The sequence below is a fragment of the Bos taurus genome, chromosome 5 (assembly GCF_002263795.3).
Source record: "Bos taurus isolate L1 Dominette 01449 registration number 42190680 breed Hereford chromosome 5, ARS-UCD2.0, whole genome shotgun sequence".
In the NCBI taxonomy this organism is placed as follows: domain Eukaryota; kingdom Metazoa; phylum Chordata; class Mammalia; order Artiodactyla; family Bovidae; genus Bos; species Bos taurus.
The window spans coordinates 43,932,078-43,956,944 of NC_037332.1; the positions used below are offsets into that span (position 1 = coordinate 43,932,078).

A 24,867-nucleotide genomic window follows, 5' to 3' on the forward strand; every position below is an offset into this window, starting at 1 on the left:
AAACATTCTTGTGAGAGCCTTAAAATTTTTAATTTTCTGCATGCAAATTCCAAATTTGAATTCTCTGAAACTATTAACCCTGCTAAAAAAGAAAGTAGACTGTTTCTAAGGCAAGAATTTTAATCCTCATATAATGAATAAATGACCTACACCAGGTCTGCTTTCTGAATGTATTTTGAAATACCACATTATGATCTAAAATAATGCTTCATTTTAAGCATTCTAAATTCCTCCAATAGAAGGCAGTATCAATCTATGATAATGCTATGATATAGTGCAAATATGAGCCTTAGAACTAGAAAGAGCTGAGTTCTTACTTACCATCTTTGAATCTATGTTTCCCCATAGGCAAGTTAAAAACACCACCACTGCCTAACTGATATGATTTTTACAGGTTTAGAGGCTGCTGCAGAAATCTGGAGTCTAAATTAGAGTAGTGAACAATGAAGATGGAGAAAGATGGATGGATTAGAGCAATACTCAGAAGTAAGCATCAACAATTCCTGCTAACCAAGTAGATTAGGAAGAAAAGCAGGAGTCAAGGAGCATACCTACATTTCCACACAGGAAAACACAGGAATGACACAAGGTTTAGAGAAGCAGAGAGCTCAATTTTGAACACATTGTAATGCCTGTATATCCAAGTGGAAATGCTCAAAAGACAAACAGAAATACAAGTACAGAGGCAGAAGAAAGATCTGAACTGGAGATAAGGATCTAAGAGTCATCAGCTTATGGATGCAAGGCAGAGGACAAAATGAGATTGCCCCAGTGAAAAGAAAAGCAAGACCTAGAGAAACTCAGAAACACCAGCATTTAAGGAAACTATAGAGGAAGAGAAGCCCACAAAACAGATTGAACAGGCACTAAGCAGCAGGAAGAAAATCACCAATAATAAGGTATCACAGGAGCCTAGAGAAGACAATGATTCAAGGTGAGATGGGATACAGGGAACAGTCTAGTATCAATCAGTAAGGTAAGACTACAGGAACCATAGTAAGTTAGTTTGGAGAAAATAGTATGTAGCAATAAGGAGGAGTAAGTCACCTGTCTTTAAGCTTTTTGTTTTACGGTATAATGGACTGAACTTAGACAAAACCACAGGCATCTATGAGAATAACATAGATTTCCATCAATCTAACAAAGAACTGATTTCACTTTAAATGTTGAGTTCTTTCTCAATCACTACCAGTGCAGTAGATGCTGCTACTGGTTAAGAATTTGGATGAGATGACTTGAGTTTCTTACAACTGAAGTAAATTTAAAAAACTAAACTAAAAAATACTTTGCATTAAAAAGAACACAGGGAAAGATGTAAGAAAAAAGCTTTTAAATACTTAGAAATATAAAGTAATGGTTCTATGCAATTTAAAAAACCGTATTCAATTAATCCTAAGCAAAATGCAAAGAAAAGATAAAGGAAGGAAAACGAGACAGAGATAAAACCCCAATGAACAGCAAGATAGAAAAACTGTTCATCATTTTTTGCCCATTTCAATGAAAAGTTGTCTACAGTCTTGCCTGACAAAAATCTTGCATGGCTCCCCCTATTCCCCTGAAAGTAAAAATTAACAGCCTGGCCTACAAGGTCTCAAACACTTTAGTATGGTTTTCTGCCCTTCTGACTCCAGTACTGATCACAGGTGCTTAAACAACTCTCCCCTCCACTCTGCTCCAGCCACACAGGCTGGCTCCTGGCTGTTTCTGAATACGCTAAGTATGCTCCTACCTCAAGGCTTCTGTAATTGTTCTATCTGGAACACTCTTCTGCCAAATACCCACATAGCCTGTTCTCTTACTTGTCTCAGGTCTTTGCTCACAAACCAATTCTTAGAGAACTCTCCTGAGCACTCTGCAGAAAACACCTAAATCTTTACTCCACAATAGCAACCCCCATTCCTATTATACTGCTTTGGTTGGTGGTTTAGTCATTAAGTTGTGTCTGATTCTTGTGACTCTATGGAGCCCACCAGACTCTTCTGTTCATGGGATTTTCCAGGCAAGAATACTGGAGTGGGCAGTCATTTCCTTCTCCAGGGGCTCTTTTCCCATCCAGGGAAAACCAGTGTCTCCTGCATTGCAGGCAGATTCTTAACCAACTGAGCCACCAGGGAAGCCCTATTACACTGCTATGTTATTCGCCAAATGACTATTACCAGCAGCAATGCTATATTTTAATTTCTTCTTTGATTCTTCCCTAAAGCCACAACAAAATGTAAACTCCGTGGGGGCAAAGACTCGTCTTCACTGCTGTATCCCCACTGGCTTAAGAGTGCCATACACATGTTAATTGCTCAGTTTTACTTTGAATGAATAAACACCCTATTACTGGATAATGTCTCATATTAGCAACACACATATGATAAATGCTGCCCCGAATTTCTCCAAATATTAAAACATATCGATAAAACTACAAACAAATAATCTCATATTTCTACTGGTTAATATATTACTTAATATTTTTTTGTTTTTCTCCTACCAGTTGTATTGAGATGTAACTGACATACAGCATGTATAAGTTTAAGATGTATGGCATAATGATCTGACTTATAACATGAAATGATTACCACAATATAGTGAACATTCACTTTCTCACACAGATACAAATAATTTTTTTCTCCTTATCATGAGAACTCTTAGGACTTACTCTCTTAACAATTTTCATGGATAGCATTCAGAGGTGTTAATTATATTTATCACATGGTACATTACATCTCTAGTACTTATCTATCTTCTAACTGAAAGTTTATACATTTCAGCTACTTGCATTCTTTAAAATAGAGCTTAAAATTATCACTTAGATTTGTGTAACACTAACAGTCACTTCATAAAAAATGCTGTGAACTTTAGTATATAATGCCACAAAATTTCTCTTAGAAATAATGCTATCATGTGGTTTAAAAGTGGGCAAGTATACACACAAGATTCAAATTGTATCAGATGTCTTTCTTTTCATACTACATAAAGACTGCCATCTGGATTGCAGTTTTTATACATGCAATGCCTAAAGAGTCTATCTGGGTAAGTTAATTGCCTAAGAGTCATTATCCAAGCTGTATCAATTCCTCCAAGCTAGGTCAGTCCTTGAAGTTCCTGAAGTCTTGGGATGCGCCTACTTGAAGAATACTCTAGGACTGAGACTACTGTTTGTATTAACCTTCAAAGGTGCCTAATATTAACTAGTATTGTCTTAATAGCAGTTGAACTACCTGTGATGTGCAATTCCAAAACCAGTATCTTTGGTCTAATTATTTGATATTTCTATGATTTAGTTACTTGGGAGTTACTTCAGCTAAAAAAGGAATGCAATTACATAAGTGGAAAGCACAAGTTTGGAAAATCACAGGCTACTGAAATAATGATTAAGCTACTAACAATATATTAATTTCTTCAAATATTTTTTCTCTGCATTAATTCATCCAAAAATCTGTTTAAACATTCAAAGAATAAAGGGCTCATCTTTTTTTCTCTTCATCTACAAGTAAGCCAAAAGTAAACCTAAAAAAGGCTGTAAATTCCTATCATGATAATGCTGAAATTTGTTTAAGATTGGGTTAGCTACCGTGCACATTTTCACTTTAATTAAATTACTAAAAAATATCGTTTATTTGTTAAAACTAAGTATGCTGATAGAAAGGGAAAATATTCAGAATATATTACTCCTCCTTGTCACCAGCCAAGAAATATGTGGATTGGAGGCAACAAATGCTGTTTTCCTAATGTATGGACCCAGTAACACTTGCTGTAGTAATAAAAAAGATAACCAATTAATCATTCAAGTCTCCAAGGCAAAATTGTTCTGAAAATAGAAAAATAAGTTACTTATTTGAAATCAACATCTCTATTTAAATTACTAAAAATAAGATTATATTAAAGAGTTAAGAAAGAACTTCTAGGCAACAAATTACTCATTCAAAGGTATTGTCAATATTTCTTACAAGAATTTTGGTTGATTTAAAGATCAAAAATTTTTATGATAGTAAAGGACTTAGATTATAATAAACACAACTTTCTAACATTTGTGAGTAGGCTTTCAGCTGGCAGCAAATGCAGCGTAATAAATGTTGGGCCTGTTTGCAAGAACCAGTTATGCAATATCCTCAAGCAAATTACTCTTTTACTAGATTGTTTAAAACTTTTGTTGCTCCAGGAGTAAAATATATTTAAGAGTGGAATATGAGCAAAAATCTGGTAAAAGTTGTGAAGCACATGCTTTCTGGGTTTAAAAAAAATTTGAGGGTTCAGTAAATTTTTTAAAATAAACTTTATTTTTAGAACAATTTCAGAAAAAAACTGAGACGATAATACACATTTCCCATATGCTCCACACCCAAAGTTATCTATTAACATTTTATATTGGTATCGTAACTTTGTTACAATTGTTGTTCAATCAATCCCTCAGTCTTGTCTGACTCTTTGCAACCCCACTAACTGCAGCATGCCAGGCATCCTGTCCTTCACTATCTCCTGGAGCTTGCTCAAACTCATGTCCACTGAGTTGGTGATGCCATCCAACCATCTCATCCTCTGTCATCACCTTCTTGTCCTGCCTTCAATCTTTCCCAGGATCAGAGTCTTTTTCTAATGAATCAGCTCTATGCATCAGGTGGCCAAAGTATTGGAGCTTCAGTATCAGTCCTTCTAATGAGTATTCAGGATTGATTTCCTTTAGGATTGACTGATTTGATCTCCTTGCAGTCCAAGGGACTCTCAAGAGTCTTCTTCAACACCACAGTTCAAAAGCATCAATTCTTCAGTAAGCCTTCTTTATGGTCCAACTCTCATATCCATACATGACTACTGGAAAAATCATAGTTTCACCTAGACGGACCTTTGTCGGCAAAGTAATGTCTCAGCTTTTTAATATGCTGCCTACATTTGTCATAGCTTTTCTTTCAAGGAGCAAGCGTCTTTTAATTTCATGGCTGCAGTCACCATCTGCAGTGATTCTGGAGCTCAAGAAAATAAAGTCTGCCACTGTTGTTTCCTCATCTATTTGCCACGAAGTGATGGGAATGGATGCTATGATCTTTGCTTTTTGAATGTAGAATTTTAACCCAACTTTTCACTTTCCTTTCATCAAGAGGCTCTTTAGTTCTTCTTCACTTTCTGCCAGAAGGGTGGTGTCATCTGCATATCTGAGGTGATTGATATTTCTCCTGGCAATCTTGATTCTAGCTTGTGCTTCCTCCAGCCCAGCATTTCTCATGATGTACTCTGCACAGAAGTTAAATAAGCAGGGTGACAATATACATCCTTGATGTACTCCTTTCCCAATTTGGAACCAATCTGTTGTTCCATGTCCGGTTCTAACTGTTGCTTGTTGACCTGCATACAGGTTTCACAAGAGGCAGGCAAAACTTTCCATTTATTGTGATCCACACAAAGGCTTTAGTGAAATCAATGAAGCAGGAGATGTTCTTCTGCAATTCTCTTGCTTTTTCTATGATCCAATGGATGTTGTCAATTTGATTTCTGGTTCTCTGGTTCCTCTGCCTTTTCTAAATCCAGCTTCAACATCTAGAAGTTCTTGGTTCACTGTGAAGAAGTACTGTTGAAGCCTAGCTTGGAGAATTTTGTGCATTACTTTGCTACCTTCTGAAATGAGTGCAATTGTGTGTGCAGTAAGATTCTTTGGCATTGCCCTTCTTTGGGGTTGGGATGAAAACTGACCTTTTGCAGTCCTGTGGCCATGGCTGAGTTTTCAATATCTGCTGGCATACTAGCGCAGCACTTTAACAGCATCATCTTCTAGGATTTGATTCAAATTTCTTGGTTTTTACATAAGTCTTTTTGTATCAGGATTCTACCCATGATACCACATTACATTTAATCATCATGCTTGAGGCTCCTCTTGGCTCTACAGTTTCTCAGATTTTCCTTGTTTTGGATGACCCTAATACACTTGGGGAATACGAGTCAATTATATTGTTGAACGTCCCTCTAATGGACTTATCTAATGTTCTTCCTTTTTTAAAAAAATTCAATTTAACTAAAAAAAACAAAAACAAAAAAACAGTCCATTTCTCCCACCCTCCACCCACCGCTTCTGGCAACCACTGCACTCTTCTAAGAGCTGGGCATGGTGAGGTATGGGTGATTGGTTTCTTTGTTTTTAGATTCCACATATAAGAAGTTCTTTTACTGATAAGTCTTTTACTGACTTATTTTACTTAACATATGCCAAGTCAATCCATGTTACAAACGTCAAGATTTCTTTCTTTTTGTGGCTGAATAATATTCCATTGCATATAAATACCACTTCATTATCTATTAATCCATCATGGATACTTACATTATTTCCATATCTTGGCTATTACAAATCATGCTACAATGAACAGGGGAGGTGCATATATCTTTTTGAGCTGGTGCTTTTATCTTCTTCAGATAAATACCCCAAAATGAAATTGCTAGATCATATGATAGTTCTTGGAGAAGGGCACAGCAACCTACTCCAGTATTCTTGCCTGGAGAATCCCATGGACAGAGGAGCCTGGCAAACTACAGTCCACAGGGTTGCAAAGAATCAGACACGACTGACAACTCAGCATGCATGCACACATGGTAGTTTTAGATGTGAGGAACCTCTATACTGTTTACCGTAGTGGCTGCAACAATTTACATTCCCACCAACATACACAAGGGTTTCCCCTTCCTCCACATCCTCACCAACATCTCTTAATTCTAGTCTTTCTGATTAGAGTCATTCTAGCAGGTGTGAGGTGCTATCTCATTGTGGCTTGAATTTGCATTTTCCTGATGATTAATGACATAAAGCATCTTTTCATGTACTTGCTGGCCATCTGTATGTCTTCCTGGTAAAAAATGTCCATTTGGATTTTCTGCCCATTTTTTAAACTGGATTGTTTTCTGCTATGGAATTATATGAGTTCTCCATATATTTTGGATATCAACCCCTTATCAGATATATGATTCGCAAGTATTTTCTCCTACTCAGGAGGTTGCCTTTTTTGCTGTTGTTGATGGGTTTCCTTTGCTTAGAAGTTGTTAGTTTGATGTAATCCCACTTATTTTTGCTTTTGTTGCTTTTGCTTTCAGAGTCAGATACAAAAAATCATTACCAAGACCTATGTCAATAAGATTCCCAAGTAGACAACATATTCTTAGTACTTCCAAATAATTCTAAAGTTAAAAGTACAAAATAAACAATTATCAGGAACACCTCATTCACTTGGGAAACTATTACCACAGTATACATGACTGAAAGGGATACGTCAGAAAGAACATGTATCCCAAGATAAATTTTTTTATCAACATCAAAGTATAAGCCTACCAAGCAAAATAAACTCATTCCCATTTCACCAACCACAAAACACCCTTCCCTTTACCCAAAACACACACATATATATACACAAGGTAAACATTTTAAACCTAAACTGTAAGCCTCTGGCTCACATGAAAACAAAACTAATTTAACCACACAAGCTCCCGCACTCAGACTTGCAGTTTCTACATGCTGCCCACACAGCACTTGGTGAGCATGTGATTAGGAGGAATGATGCACAATCACACCACATTCCTTCCCTCAGCTCACACATCAAGAACTTGCCCTCTCAGCTGCATTCTTCTCCAAACAGCCATGGTCACCTTAGCAACCCTATGCTCCTAATATGGACAGCTGCTCCATTTAAAGTCAGCCCTTCTTGGCAGGGAAAATGCTTGTTCTTCAAATTGGGGGAGAGAGGAGAGGTTTTCCTTTCAATACACATTGCAGGGGTTGATTTAACTTGATCAGCACTTTTGTTCTGCAGCAGCAATTTGTGTTGAGTTTCAACCTACTTTGAGTTTTGCTTTTTTTTTTTTTAATTTAAAAGCAAATGGCTAAAAAATAAAATCAAAGCAGCTAAAATGGAATTCTCAGAAAGAGTGGAACATGAAACAAAAAGGTATCTGAAATAACTGTATTTTATAAAAAGATACAGCTATCTATATTTTTTAAAGTTAAAATTTACTTAATCTGAACCACAACATCTGAAGCCTTATTATACAATAAGAAGTCAGTCAGGAAGACCTGTCATAGCCTATTTTTGAACAACAACATTGCTAAGCTTCAAAGTGCTGTAACTCCAATCTATTTAATAGGCAATCTGAACCACAACATCTGAAGCCTTATTATACAATAAGAAGTCAGTCAGGAAGACCTGTCATAGCCTATTTTTGAACAACAACATTGCTAAGCTTCAAAGTGCTGTAACTCCAATCTATTTAATAGGCTATGAGTCGATCTGTTTCCCTTTATCCCACTACCTACATGTGAAATCTTTCCACAGGCTCAAATGTAAACCAGATACTGAACCAAATGACTAGTATAATCCCAGGACCCTCTAGACCTGGAATGACCTAGCACAGCACTGGATTACTCAAAACCAACCTTGATCTGTGTGTGTACCACTAAAGCCAGGCCTGAACCAAAGTAAGTCTCTCAGATTAAAGATACAGGTTTATAATACAGTTTGCCTGATTTTCATACTAAAAGCAAATTACTGGGGGAGGGGAGGGGCTACCACATTCTGAAATATGTGAGATCAAACTGCTTGTTCCATACCCACAAAAGGAATCTAATTCCTACCGGTCAAAATTAAACACTTTATTTTTGAGTAAAACTATGTTCAAACTAAAAAAATTCACAGTATTTTTATATTTGTTCTAAGTTGGAAAATTGCTGAAATAATTTTAATATGGGCAAAATCCATATTAATTTATTAAGTACTATTATAGTGAATGTTCGGAGAACTCAATGGCACCCCACTCCAGAACTCTTGCCTGGAAAATCCCATGGGTGAAGGAGCCTGGTAGGCTGCAGTCCATGGGGTCACTAAGAGTCGGACACGACTGAGCGACTTCACTTTCACTTTTCACTTTTCATGCATTGGAGAAGGAAATGGCAACCCACTCCAGTGTTCTTGCCTGGAGAATCCCAGGGACGGGGGGGCCTGGTGGGCTGCCGTCTATGGGGTCACACAGAGTTGGACACGACTGAAGCAACTTAGCAGCAGCAGCATAGTGAATGTTAAGTTCAATGAACACCATCTATATCATTTATTGGTTATATTTTCGTGTGTATATTGTGTTTTTTAAACTTCTCAGGCTATGCAGTTCCTTTGGTTAGAAACATTTCTTCCACATTAAAACAATCTTTGTAATTACATCTTTTATACAGAGCAAAATATCCATCGATAGGGTGGCAATGTAGATTGGTAAAAATAAACTAAAGCTGATTTTATGACTGGTTTCCTTATTTGTAAAATGATAATACTATTTGTTCTAATGATGGCATGTGTTAACATCAGATCAGATCAGATCAGATCAGTCGCTCAGTGTCCGACTCTTTGCGACCCCATGAATCGCAGCATGCCAGGCCTCCCTGTCCATCACCAACTCCCAGAGTTCACTCAGACTCACGTCCATCGAGTCAGTGATGCCATCCAGCCATCTCATCCTCTGTCATCCCCTTTTCCTCCTGCCCCTAATCCCTCCCAGCATCAGAGTCTTTTCCAATGAGTCAACTCTTCGCATGAGGTGGCCAAAGTACTGGAGTTTCAGCTTTAGCATCATTCCTTCCAAAGAAATCCCAGGGCTGATCTCCTTCAGAATGGACTGGTTGGATCTCCTTGCAGTCCAAGGGACCCTCAAGAGTCTTCTCCAACACCACAGTTCAAAAGCATCAATTCTTCAGCACACAGCCTTCTTCACAGTCCAACTCTCACATCCATACATGACCACAGGAAAAACCACAGCCTTGACTAGACGAACCTTTGTTGGCAAAGTAATGTCTCTGCTTTTGAATATGCTATCTAGGTTGGTCATAACTTTCCTTCCAAGGAGTAAGCGTCTTTTAATTTCACGGCTGCAGTCACCATCTGTAGTGATTGTGGAGCCCAGAAAAATAAAGTCTGACACTGTTTCCACTGTTTCCCCATCTATTTCCCATTAAGTGGTGGGACTGGATGCCATGATCTTTGTTTTCTGAATGTTGAGCTTTAAGCCAACTTTTTCACTCTGCACTTTCACTTTCATCAAGAGGCTTTTTAGTTCCTCTTCACTTTCTGCCATAAGGGTGGTGTCATCTGCATATCTGAGGTTATTGATATTTCTCCCGGCAATCTTGATTCCAGCTTGTGTTTCTTCCAATCCAGCGTTTCTCATGATGTACTCTGCATAGAAGTTAAATAAACAGGATGACAATATACAGCCTTGATGAACTCCTTTTCCTATTTGGAACCAGTCTGTTGTTCCATGTCCAGTTCTAACTGTTGCTTCCTGACCTGCATACAAATTTCTCAAGAGGCAGATCAGGTGGTCTGGTATTCCCATCTCTTGAAGAATTTTCCACAGTTTATTGTGATCCACACAGTCAAAGGCTTTGGCATAGTCAATAAAGCAGAAATAGATGTTTTTCTGCAACTCTCTTGCTTTTTCCATCATCAATACAATGTAAAAATAATGAAATTATTATGCCATACAAAAAACTCCAAAGTTTAAGCGACCAGACAAAGGGACTATATTACGTGAGGTCTAATTCCCTGAATTGCTATTTTTAAAAAGAGTCAAGGGAGTATTCAACAATGAATGGAATACCAAATCAGTATCAATTTCAAGAGGTTCCAATCTTCCAACCAAAGATTTTACAAATATTTAAGTGCTGACATACAAATAACTACTTCTTTCAAAAAGCCTCAACTCTAGCTTTTAGCAGATGTGAATTCCCTGACCCTTTTCCATTCTACTACTGAATCAATTCCACATTTCCTCCTGTCCCCTAAGATCCTCCTCCCACCAAAAGAACACTGCTCCCAAATAGCTCATTATCTTTTTCCATCTGATAGAAGCCCCTCTCTGATATGATCAGTGCTGTCATTATCCTCCTTAATGTCCGGGTCCATCTTATCCTCTCCTAGGAGTTTCTCCCTCTCCCCTCTTCAAGGCTACAAGGAATATCATCACCACAAACTGGGAGATTCCTAAGTCTCCACTTACAGTATTTAGTTAGGGGATCCAAGAGAAGTTACTTCTGCTGACACTGTGCTTACCACAGATGAAAATGTCTCTCTGCATCTCAAATTTAGAATCTTGCATTTGTACTGTTCTTATTCTGTGTTAAGATTCAGTGATGGGGATTCAAAGAACATGATTCTGCTTCAATGAAGTAACAGAAAAAAGAAGATGAATGTTCATACATAATTTAATGCAGAAATTAATTAACAAGCAATAAATAATGAACAGATTCTCTAATATTACTGGTATTATCTTTCAACTATTGGGCTTTTGCCAGCTAATATTGAGACCTAAGCATTTTAACATACTGTTTCTAGAAAAAAAAAAAAATGTATGTTTCTCTTAGGCCCTACAATTCTTTTCTTTGAAAATTCTAACAGACTCCTAGATAGACACTCTTCTAAATAGATGTTTATATTTCCTATAATCTTCCACAGGATCATAACTTCTGTTCTAATTCTTAACTTCAATTCTAATATAAAGAAATAAGCATAAATTGATCTTTACTTAAATGAAACTTAAATGCTCATTTTATATGCCTTATACGTTCAAGAAATTTTACATCTAATAGCTTCATTTTAACAAACAACCTGGAATACAATATACCAGCTGGACAAAACAAATTAGATGACCACTCAGCCAGATCTTAGAAAAAATATAAGAGAGGAAGGTGGAGGGGACTATAAGAATTAGATTAATACCTAATGTATAATTAAAATATAAGCATATAAAATAATAAAACCTTTAATAAGATAAAAACAAAAGGATACACAACAAATACATTTAAAGGTCACTTATATAGGGACTAGTTAGAAAATGGAAGAACAATCCTTTAATTAACCAATGATAAATGGATATGACACAAACTGAGGAATATCGCTAACTCATTATTCCTAATCGTGAGGTTAAAAACTAGTACTTAGTACTGAATAAGATAATCATGTGACTGCTTAGATACGTGGCCTCTCTCTCATCATTCATCGATCATTCATCCCATTGGTGATCACTACTGAATTATTACCACTTTATTTAAATCCATGGTTGTCTGTGGGTCCTTTTTATCACCCTGACACTTCAGGACATGTTCCCATTTCAGTATAGTAATATTTTGTAAGGATTACTTTTTCTTCAACTCTCAGCTTGACACTTTTCTTTTTAAATGGCACTCCAAAATAAGGTACAATAGCTAGTATAAAAAAGGTGCAAATTTTTGAGCATTTTAAATTCTGTATGCACCTAAATTATGTTGTGTCTCAAGCAGGAACATATGTTTTGATGTACAATTCTAGACTAGTCAACATGAAATCCTCTGCCTTTCCTCCTCTGTCTTCAGTGGAGAGCAGAAGTTAAACCTGTGTTACAGACTATGGCAGGGTTAAGGGGAATTCCGCAGGCTTAGCAACATTGGAGGCTAGAGCTGTTAATTCAGTCTAAAGGGAAGTGTCATGACCAGGACCTAGAAGAGTAGTGGCAGAAGAGGGCCTCTTGACAGAGGCCACAACAACAAACTGCTACTTCAGACAAAGCCATCCTCTTTCACAATAAACAAAAGTTGCCCCAAATTTTAAAATTCTGACAAAATATACATAACATAAAATTTATCATTTTTAAATGTAGGGTTAGCAATAATTTAACTTGTCATGTCCTTTTAATACCTTTAACTGTGTAGCAGAGTGATACTACATAAATGTGAATAATCCTTTTAAGATTATTTTTACTCTAAAAAAATTATGAAAACATCTGGATGTGTACAAAAATATAGATCTACTCAATACATATAGGTGAATCCTATGGGCACAGACAACATATATACAGACAAGATATACATCATCAACGTATCATACTTTTTATTGATGTCTGACATTTAAGTTTTATTTGCCAAAAGAACAGGGTCAAAGATGTAACAGATCAGTTCACTAAGATTAAATTTTTTGAAATTTCCATTTTAACTTTTAAGCATTGTGGTCCAGGAAAAAAAGGATCTGGATCTCTCCTGAAGTACTGCCTTTCAATAATGCCCTGGAAGATCAGACAGTGCTATTCAAAGGTTCAAAGATCCCCTCCTTTAACCCCCGATAAGTAGAAGAAAAAATAGGGGGAAAGAGTTTCACAAGAAACTTGGAAATGAAAGCTTGGTAATTCGCCCTCCCTTCCTCCTTATCAGCTGATGGGTCCCCTTTATTTTCAGTTATCAGGATAAAAACTGACTTGATTAACTAAATCTGTGGCAGATACAAAATAGGTAGAAAAGATGTGTGTTAAGTGTGCATGTCCCCCTCAGGACAGAGGATACTGAAAAAGGAGAAAAAATGAGAAAGTTATTTGATCTGACAGATTGAATTAATCTGTAGTGATCACTACTACCTATGCCAAAAGTTTCTGAGAAAACTTAACCAAATAAATTCTTAATGCTGCCAAGCAATTGATTTTAAGTTATCTGGTAGAGGGTAAGCACACTGATAATGAAATTTTACTATCTATTCACTTGAACATGTCATCCTTTATAAATCTAAAGAGAATAATAATGTACATCAATGAAGGTTTAAACTCCATTGTAAAGGTGATCATTCAGGATTTTTTTTTTTAAATACTAGATGTTGTTCAATCTTTTACTACTTACCTGGTAGGAAGCATTCCACTTTTTAAATAAAGGAGTTATACATTTTCCATAGATAGAAGCTTAGCCAAACAATCTCCTTTAACTTACAACCCCTAAGAGAGTTCCTATGAACCCACTTTATAGTGAAGTCATTAAATAGCACTATCCACTGAGGTAAAAGGTAAGTGGGCCTCAATGGAAAAAAGAATTTTTTCCTCAAAATGGTCAAACCTACTCCTAAAGATGCTAGGAATGAGCCCTGACTATGAAAAGCAGTATTTGAATTTCAAGGTGACTATTTTAATCAGATCCTTTTAATCCTAACTTTAAATAAGATGACCTGTGTCCTGCTAACAAATTCTGAGGTAGTAAAGGAATAGCTAATAAATCTGTGAGAATCTTATAATAATTAAGAAAAGACATGAAATAAGTATGGGGAAAGGATAAAAAAAAAATCCAGAGCAATTAAGCCTACATTTATTTTATTATTTTATTAACAATGTCTTACCTTGTGGAATTCTCTTCTGAGAAAAACAGATACAATTTTGTCCCTAAAAAAATGTCAGGGAGAAAAGTTGAAATGTTAGTTTCAACCAGAAAGTCTTCTGAAAATGAAGTTACAAAATGCTGGCATGGTACGTTTGTATTATTACAACATCTGGTATTAAAAAGCTTAAGAGACATTAAGTCTCAAATAATAAAAGCATTCACTATCTTCATTAGAACATTTATTATAAAATTGATTATTGTATTATAAAAATACTTATGATTCTACTGACAAATCATTTTTGCTAAGTATATAATAATGTACATAATAATGAATGGCATGTTCTCATATTCTAAGACATCAGTATTTAATCGGATTTTACTCTTGCCGAGATTTGATATTCTGAAGTGTACTTTTTTTTAGCTATAATATACATGTCATAAAATATATCTCTTTAATATGTAACAGTCACAAGTTTTTACTGTAATCACAAAGTTATGCAACCATCATCACCACCTAATTCTAGAACATTTTCATCACTCCAATAAGAAACTCTGTACTGAAGGGTATTTTTATTCCCAGGAAGAAACATCTTAACAAATTTAATTTTAAAATATATACAAAAAGCATATTCTTTACAACACTACGGTCATAAGTTGTTGTTGTTTTTTTTTTAATGTGCAGAACAAAGATCAGGGAAACAAATACCTAAAAATTCTAAGAGTGGCTGTATGTGGACAGCAGTATTACAGTTACTCTTTTTCTTATATTTCCTCAAAACTAAAATTTTATATTACCTTTATATAGCTCTTAAAAAAGGTACAGCTAAGACATACATTTTCTAGAGCTATATGCTAGAATTTGTACTGCAATCCAAAAGAAAAACAAAAATACAAGTTGACACTTTTTTAAGTCAACTACATTTTTTGTTAAATGTTTTTCAAAGTAGACAAAGTACATATAAAGCTAAAAAAGAATTTTAAATTTATACACTTACTAATCTGGTTGAAAAGCCACAGCTGCATCTTTATGACAAATTGACTGTTTCATCACTTTTGCATCTGGGCATCTACTTCTTAAAGGTCATTTCTGAAATAAAGATGTAGTAATTAAGAACATATTATAACAAAAATATAAAATTTTTAAGGACAATTATCTAAATATTAGTGACTACAGGGAACTGTCAAGAGTTCTTAACCAAGCTTCTAAAAAAAATTAACAGTGTTGAGGATGAGGTGGGAGGGCCCCAGAATTAAACAGTTAATACTGTTTAACTGTTTTTATACTGAGTATAAAAATCAACAATGTCTTCAGTCCTCAATCCCTTTCACCCATCAATCGTGCAATTCCTAAGGATGCCACTTTCGACAGGAAAACGAGAAAAGGAAGAGGTGGAAAAGGAATCCTGAAGTTGCACATTTGGCTTTTGGGCCTTTTTTTTTTTTTTGGCCTTGCCTTGCAGCTTAAGGGATCTTAGTTTCCTGCCCAGGTATGGAACTTAGGCCCATGGCAGTGAAAGTGCCGAATCCTAACCACTGGATAGCCAGGGAATTCCTAAAATTGAATGTTTGAAAATAATATAATAATTGCTTATTTATTAAGCTTGTCTATTTCCCCCTCACATCTACAGAAACCTAAGCTCCAGAGCAGATTTTTCTTCTCTTATTTACTGCTATCTCTCGAGCATCTAAGACAATGACTGCCGTGCCCTAAGTGCTCAGTAAACAGTCACTGAAAGAATAAATAAAACTATGAATTATTTAATGTTAATTGATGAAATATTTAACCTGACAGTATGTCAAAGCAGCAACGTTTCAAAACATCATTTCTTCCACACATACACCATTAATGTTAGTGCTGACTACTGAATACATCTTTAGTATTGTTTCTTTTCTCCAACAAACAAAGTCCATAACTAAAAGACAATCAAGACATGGACCCCAAGCTTCAAGGAACAGAATAAAGCCATATATTTTGTGATATTATTACTGCAACCTCTGGGTAAGACTCCTAGAAGAGAATTGCTGGATATGTGACTTTCCTAAATGTTGCCAAATGGCGTGGATGAGGGCCTTTTTCTTTTTAAACATGTATGCTCTCTGTTGTGGGACTTCCCCAGTAGCACTGGTGGTAAAGAACATGCCTGACAATGCAGGAGATTTAAGAGATGCGGCTTTGATCCCTGGATCTGGAAGGTCCACTGGAAAAGGAAATGGCAACCCCAGTATTCTTGCCTGGAGAAGCCCATGGATGGAGGAGCCTGGTGGGCTATATTATATTCCATGGGGTCGCAAAGTGTCAGACACCACTGAAGCGACTTAATACGCATGTTCTCTGTTGTGGAGACAGCTAGGAATATAAGAAAAATCTTTTATAGGGAGTGAAAACCTGACTGATCTCAAGAAAAACCTTCAAGGAACCCAGTAATATCCACTACTTCCCATCCTGTAGCTGAATTAGTATTCCACACAATGATGCTCTTTCAGTAAAAAACTGAGGGGAAATACAAATATTACTATAAAATTGCTTTTCTTCCTTTCAAAAAGCAGTGGAAGGATAAACCAAAATCCTTTTTAAACGGTTATCTATAGAGAAAGAGAAAGCAGGTGTAGAAGACAGGGATGGAAGTTATTCTTCTTAGAATATATCTCACAGTTTTTACTCTGAAGACATGTTTTAAAGTCAAATGAACATCAAATGATAATGACATTTTGAACATCCAAATTATAATGACTACAACTGAAACAGTAAATGTATTTTAAAAACTCCATCATCATCTTTCACAGTTACTAGAGCAAGAAGTAATTATCCTGAAAACTAATAATGGAAAAGAATCAAGTATTTATCCTGCTGTTCTTACATGAAAGGTACCCCAGAGTAACCAGATCATCAATAAGTGAAAGCAATCTTTTATAGGATTCCAAATAATGAATGTAGAAAGAATGGCAGAATTATAAAATACCCATTTTACAATCATTAATGAAAAAATAAACCTAATATTTATCCTGGGAGTTTCAATTTCAAAAAATATCCATAATATTACCACTTCCACCACCTCCACTCTTACAATGGTCCAAGCCACCTTAGTTCTCATCTGCATTAATAGTTCTCCATCTGTTCTCCTAGCTGCTTCTCTTGCTCACCTAAACAAGATAGTCAGATTAGTTCTTTTCAAAAGAAAATCAGATCATGTCAGTCTTCTGCTCAAATCCTCTAATTGAGTCCATCTCACCAGTCTAAGAAGCTTCCCTGGTGGTTCAGATGGTAAAGAATCTGCCTGCAATGCAAGAGACCTGGCTTCGATCCCTGGGTCGGGAAGATCCCCTGGAGAAGGGAATGGCAACCCACTCCAGTATTCTTGCCTGGAGAATTCCATGGACAGAGGAGCCTGGTGGGCTATGGGGTCGCAAAGAGTCAGACACAACTGAGTAACTTTCACTCACTTCACACCAATCTAAAAGCAAAAATCCTTACAAAGACCATAAGGACTATGATCTGATACTTCCCTTCCCTATCTTCCTAACCTCACCTCCTACTACTCTCCCTCTTGTTCACTCCATTCTAGCTACACTGGCTTCTTTATTCTTACACTCATCAAGCACATTCTCACTTCAGTGCTCAGGCGTTGTACTAATTAACTCCTTTACTTCCCTTAAGACTTGGTTTTTAAATCATCTCATTAAAGAGATATACCCTGGTACCCTGCTGCTGCTACCAAGTCGCTTCAGTCGTGTCCAACTCTATGCGACCCCATGGACAGCAGCCCACCAGACTCCTCTGTCCACGGGATTCTCCAGGCAAGAATACTGGAGTGGGTTGCCATTTCCTTCTCCACCTGGTACCCTAGGCAAACCCGAAATATCTGCCTTGGATTTCATTATGTGGTAGAGAATATGTAAGAATAAATCAGTCATAAATTTTGAAGATGATAATCACTGAAATCAATGAAAAAGCTGGCTTAAAACTCAACATTCAAAAAACTAAGATCATGGCATCTGGTCCCATCACTTCATGGCAGTGAAGCAGTGACAGATCTTATCTTCTTGGGCTCCAAAACCACTGCAGACAGTGACTCCAGCTAAGAAACTGAAAGATGCTTGCTTCTTGGAAGGAAAGCTATGACAAACCTAGACAGTGTATTAAAAAGCAAAGCCGTCACCCTGCCGACAAAGGTCCATGTAGTCAAAGCTATGGTTTTTCCAATAGTCATGTACAGATATAAGAGTCTGACCATAAAGAAGGTTGAGCGACAAAGAATTAATGCTTTTGAATTGTGGTGCTGGAGAAGACTCTTGAGAGTCCCTTGGACAGCAAGGAAATTAACGTAGTCAATCCTAAAGGCAATCAACCCTGAATATTCACTGCAAGGACTGATGCTAAAGCTCCAAAACTCTGGCCACCTGATGCAAAGAGCTGACTCACTGGAAAAGGCCCTGATGCTGGGAAAGACTGAAGGCCAAAGGAGAAGAGGGTGGCAGAGATTAGATGGGCAGATAGCATCACCGACTCAACTGACATGAATTTGAGCAAACTTCAGGAGACAGTAAAGGACAAGGAAGCCTGGCATGCTGCAGTCCATGGGGTTGCAAAGAGCCGGACACGACTGAGCAACTGAACAAGAACAATCATTGAAACACAAATGTAGTCCATTTTCATATCTTTGTGTCTAAACATCTATGGGCTTCCCTGGTGGCTCAGACGGTAAAACGTCTGCCTGCAACATGGGAGACCTGGGTTCAATCCCTGGGTCAGGAAGATCCCCTGAAGAAGGAAAGGCAACCCACTCCAGTACTCTTGCCTGGAAAATTCCATGGACAGAGGAGCCTGGTAGGCTACAGTCCATGGGGTTGCAAAGAGTCGGACACGACTGAGCGACTTCACTTCTTCTTTTTTTTCTTTAAACATCTATGAAGCTATACTGTCCCTTTTAAAAGATTCTTATGTTAACAACTTCAAAGAATTAATGAAATACAGTACCATAATGTGGGTGGCTTTTTTTTTTCAGGTTTGATTTTGTTTTTAAATCATCTGTATCATAACCCTAGAAAGAAGTGGTGAAAGATTTGCAGTATATGAGTCCCATTAAAAAGCAGCTAGCAAAATAAATGGCATTCCCTTTCCTCCCGCTCCTGTAGGGATTTGTTGGAGAATACATTATAAAATTCCAAGTAAACTCAAGAAAACTTTGACTCTTTCAAATTTATCTGTTACCTTTAGGCACCATGATCACCAGAAAGAATCAAAGGAACTCAATAACTCCAACATGACTAGACTAGCTATGACATGGTAGGGATGTTTGAACTGAATAATTTTTTAAAAATAAACAAACTCCCCGTGGGCTAAGGCCTACTCTGCCTTTTAAACATCCTGTGTGTGGCTGGCAAGCTTCAGGGTCCTAAGAGAGATAGCCAGGGGACAGAGAAAACAAGTATGACTCAATGATCATATTTAACAGTCTCTGAAGACCAAAACAAAAGATACCAGTTCTGGCAAGAGTTCTCCAGAATTGCCCCAAAACTGACTTATCCACATACCTTTCATCTGAACAATCTATTTTCACTTAGTTTAAGGCTCACAAAGCATTTGTTATGTGCCTATCAGACCTCATATACAAAAGTAAACCGAAAGTATAATGAAAACAATCATTTGGGGTTCTAAGAGTTGGATAATGAATCTAATGTTAAAATCTGCTTTGTTTGGGGAGGGAGGTGAAGAGAACTCTTCAATACTGTTGTGTAGCAATGCCCCCACTCATTGGAAATCAGACTTCAACCACTTAAAAAAAGGCTAGTGATATTAAAGGAACCTTTACTGAGCAACTTCTGTGTGCCAGATATTTATATTAGCTTGCTTAATTCTCAGAACTTCCCTATAGGAAAGGGATTAACAAAACAGAGTGGTTAAATAACTTGTCCAAACCAGAAAGAAACAGCTTCAGAATGCAAAATCTCAGTCTCCCTTTTTCACTGTTATAATCTGCACTAAACTAGAATAAAATGATTAGTCACAAATACCACATTTGCCCCATAGGAGTAACATGTAACTCCAGGCTGCTCATTTGAGAAATCTATTCTTCCAAATTTGCTTTTAATAAGACAAAAGAGGAAGGTCCACTATTATACATTAATAAGAAACATGTAGCATTAGGGATGAACCAGAAGAATATGTTACATTTATCTCTAAAAGAACTGAGTAAAAGCACAGCTCACTAATTAGTATTCATTCATAATGATTAACCTGAATCACCCAAGTATCTGATAGCTATTCCATATTCTCTGAGAAGTCAGGGGGGAAATCTTAAGATTTAACAGAGTAGGTTACACAGATACTGATCAAAATAGCTTCTGTACTTTTCTGGATGTTTGAAATCCTTGTCTCTTTCTCTCTTGTTATATAGATATATACATACACATACATACATTAAAAGCTTTTCATTAACTTCTTAAAATTTACAACAAGATTGTTAGTTATGATTCCTAATTTTCCTTTTCTGGAAAATTCTCTCATGTGGAACACCTTCCTGACACTATAACACTTACTGACTTCAGTTCTTTTTATTGTTGTTGCTATTTACCCAGAAGCAATTTTATTTTTAACTGGAGGGTAACTTTTTTCAAGACTTCAGTTCTTTATACTCAATAGAATCTAATTTTTAACATGTCATTATACTTTTTTCTAAATTGTACATCTGTTACTAGATGCACACACTGCCTATCAAACAATGAAAGCATCGTACCTGTTATAAAATAAAAATCAAGGTGATTAGTTAACTATCAAGACACATTACCCAGGAAATGTCCTCAGTTATTTGGAGAACATGAAGATTCCTTGGAACAAATTATCCCCATTGACTAAAAAACACGCCATTTAAATAAGCTTACTGCTTTACATAGAACAGAGACTCAACAGATTCATGATTTAAAATTCCCAAAGCCCTAATACCTTGATTGTGTCTTCTAAATACTTGATTGTGTCCTGGGAATTTTCAGCATAAATTAACACTTAAAAAAAGAAACCTCCCTCACAATCTCAAATCATTGCACTAATGGTTAAGAATGAAGAAGGGAAGAGGAGGACACACTCTTCCAGGGCACTAATTTTAAATAACACAACTTTCACCTACAGGGTTTGCTGTTTTGTTTTGCATTTTAACAAAATGGAAGTGCATCGCATATAGAGTATGTATTGCTTCTTGAAGCTTTGTCATACACACCTCCTCTCCCTATAGTTAGTGTTTCTCTCTCCCCTTCCCTTCCTTCCTCTGGTACACAATACAAATAATTGTTACTTTTAAGAACTTTTTAAAAGTCTTTCTTGAAGTTGTTACAATATTGCTCCTGTTTTATGTTTTGGTTTTTTAGCCCAGAGGCATGTGGGAGCGAACCCACACCCCCTAAATTGGAAGGCAAAGTCTTAACCACTGGACCGCCAAGGAATTCCGTTAAAACTCTTGTTTTATATACAAACATGCTACTCACATTCAGGCCATGATAATAAAATATATTTCTTAGTTAAAAAAATAAAAAAGACATCTTAACATATGAGTCTATGTAGAATATTAAGGTAAGTATCTCCTGAGTTAGTTTTCTTCTATGTCTTCAACATTCTATATAATGAAGAGATATATACAAATCTAAGTATCACAGAGCCTGTGGCTTTACTGTTTTTCATGAGTTTTTAATGTAACACAAAAAAATACTCACTATGGAGAATAGTTTGGTATGAAGGCAGATTTACTTTGGCTTTATTCCAGGGGGTTGAGTTTTCTGAATACCAAGAGTATTTGATAGTCTCTTCTTGAAGATGCTGTAATACGCATGTGTCCCACAAACTGTTACCCAACTGCATTAACTTCCTAAAAAATGGAAACAATTTTTATAAAGCTCACTTTGGCCCTTGTATTTTCTAGGGGATAATCAGTAATTCAAAAATAGAAGTCAACCTTCTATTGAAGAAGAAGAGTTATACTTTTTTCTGAAATTCCTTCTTTATCTGCTAGGAGGACTACTATTTCCATTCTTTAGTAGTTCTGGTAGACTCTAAATATTTTCAACAAACACAATAGACACAAATTTTCCCCATAATCAAACTCTTAATTAATTTCTCATGGTGGGCACTTCACAAAGGAAAATGAAAGAAAGAACAACCAATGCCTTCAATCAGTTTTCAACAAAATGAAAAGCAGAATTCATGTTTCACGATAGAACCTTCAGTAAATCCATAACCCAGGGGACTCAAATAAGCTATACCTGTTTTCTCTGAACTACAGCTATGAAATATTGTTTCTCCTAAAATCCACAAAACTTTCACTTACAGCCATCTGATAATTCAAAGGAATTCAGTGACCCTCTATAACTTTGTACTTCTTCACTATATTGATACATAAAGAATTTCCTAAAAATTCTGTATTTAAATGGTATGTAGAGGGGGAAAAATGGTAAGGAGGAGGGTGAGAAAGACAAGCCTCATAAATTGGCCATATTAGAAATAACAGAACGGATTTTGAGAAGGGGGGTGGGGGGAGAAACCTGTGAAATAATTTTATATTTTATAGGTGAAGAAAATGAAGCAGCAAATAAGCAAGGAAAGATGTGAAGTTCATATTATAAACAGTATTTTACCCTAGAATTACCAATTCCAACAAATCTAAAATAGGTGCTTTAGCTTAATACACACATACTATATATATGTATATAATCAGAACAGATCAGGATGTTTAAGAGTTTAAATGAATGCATGTATTCTGAACACAGAACACAAGTTAAGGGAAGTCAGAAATGGCCTATGTATCCTTTAGGGATGACAGAATTCCAGTAAGTAACCTGATTCCTTGGTACAGTTCTTTAGGACAGTGTGCCAGATGGATCACTGCTCTGGCCCAGTATGACATTTTTCACTTAGATGGCTAATTAAATGAACCGTTAGCTAATGTTTATAAAGATAAGAAAGAGTATATATGCCAACATCCTGTTTTCAACTTGGTAGTTTCATAAAAGGACTACTGCCCATTTGAGGATTGCTGGTCCACTAAACCTGTTCATGACAGAGGAGTAAATCTCAAAGTAAAGGAGTGGAACAGCAGACTATATATACAACATCAACTGCATTTAGACAAAAACCCATTGTATACAGCCTGCACTGAACCAAAAAAAAAAAAAAAAAATCATAGAGAAATGAGTTCTCAAATTTAGATTTATATTCTAGGAAAGATTAGATTAGGATAAGGACAAAGGCATATTATATTCAATATTAAAAATATAATACTTAAAGAGAACAAAAGTCACTTTTAATTTCATGGACATTTACCTTACATTAAGTATTTCTCTAGTACCAACTCACATTTAGACTTCTACAAGACTGTGTGTGTGAAAGGAAACTTGGTCTACTCAATTTCACAAAAATTACAGCCTCCCATTTAGTCCCAAAGGTACAAGTGAACAAAATAACATTATTATAAAGTGCTGTTTTAGTAGCACAGAAAAGTCTGTAGAACAGACAGACTCATACTAAAGGAATAATTAACAAGAGGTTTCAGTTCATGAAGAAATACTCTAGCTTGGGTGACATCAGGGTAACCATGAGAGTATGAGGCGGGGAGAGGTGCTATTTCCTCCCTCCTCCATCTTGGCCATGCTGTGTCCCCTCTCCTTCTTGCTAACAGCTCTTACACTCAATTACTGGGCAAGCACCAATACTCAGAAATAAAACATTTTATCAGATTGTAGCCTGTGGCAAATAAGAAAAATAGCCACAAAGTGAAAAATGGAAAAAAAATCATTCAATTAGTTGAAAATAGATAAAATTAAAGCTATAAATTTTCATTCCTTTAAAATGCCTAAATACACAGACATATAATACAAACTACTTTAATAAACTTAGTAGAGTTACTCTAACAGATTTATTTATGGGAGTTTGAGTGAAATATGTTGGGAGAAGGGTTATTAAAAAGAGTTAATTTAAGGACCTCCCTGGTGGTCCAGTGACTAAGACTCCATGCTTCCAATCAATGCAGGGGGCTCAGGTTTGATCCCTGGTCAGGGAAGGCAATGGCACCCCACTCCAGTACTCTTGCCCAGAAAATCCCATGGACGGAGGAGCCTGGTAGGCTGTAGTCCAAGGGGTCACGAAGAGTCGGACATGACTGAGCGACTTGACTTTCACTTTTCACTTTCATGCATTGGAGAAGGAAATGGCAACCCACTCCAGTGTTCTTGACTGGAGAATCCCAGGGACGGGGGAGCCTGGTGGGCTGCCGTCTATGGGGTCGCACAGAGTCAGACATAACTGAAGCGACTTAGCAGCAGCAGGGAACTAGATCCCACATGTCACAGCTGAGTTCTCATGATGGAACTAAGACACGGTGCAGCCAAATAAATAAATATTAAAAAAAAAAAAGTTAGTTTAGTACAGCAGTTATGAGCACAGGCTTTGGAATCAACTTTGAGTTCATGTCCCAGCTCTACAATGACTAACTGTGTGATCTTAGCCCGGTTACTTACTGTCTCCCCTTATCACTTCATTTCTAATGTTGTAATAATGTGATAATGCTTATAAGACAAATTTGCATGGTACCTAGCACACAGTGAGAGCTCAGCATACACTACATGTAAAACACTAGCTACAGTCAACGCTTTTCACTCTTTTTGTCTGCCTAGCATCTGAATTCCCTTATTAAGTTTGGGAACTTCCCCACCTTATGGTTTTAGAAAGTCAAAGAGTTTCTCACATCTTAAATTTAAGAACCTCACACCATTTTATGATTTCA

General features: G+C 36.5%; 1 protein-coding gene and 1 pseudogene across 5 annotated transcripts in view; one reads left to right on the forward strand and one right to left on the reverse strand.

Moving 5' to 3' along the window:
- FRS2 (fibroblast growth factor receptor substrate 2) overlaps positions 1–24,867 on the reverse strand; it is a 109,804-nt gene that overhangs the window by 40,390 nt on the left and 44,547 nt on the right. For 2 of the 5 annotated variants that reach the window (XM_002687385.7, XM_010805103.4), the window contains exons 2-3: positions 15,100–15,191; positions 14,124–14,166 (exon numbers count right to left, since the gene is read on the reverse strand). The gene's annotated coding sequence lies outside the window, so the exon portion shown is untranslated. Of the gene's footprint in view, positions 1–10,998; positions 11,158–14,123; positions 14,167–15,099; positions 15,192–21,805; positions 21,958–24,867 lie in introns of all 5 variants that reach the window. The other 3 variants (XM_059886932.1, XM_059886931.1, XM_059886930.1) reach the window with 3 other exon arrangements.
- The window catches only part of LOC100138933 (E3 ubiquitin-protein ligase MARCHF6-like), a 34,543-nt pseudogene continuing 9,851 nt past the window's right edge, over positions 176–24,867 (forward strand).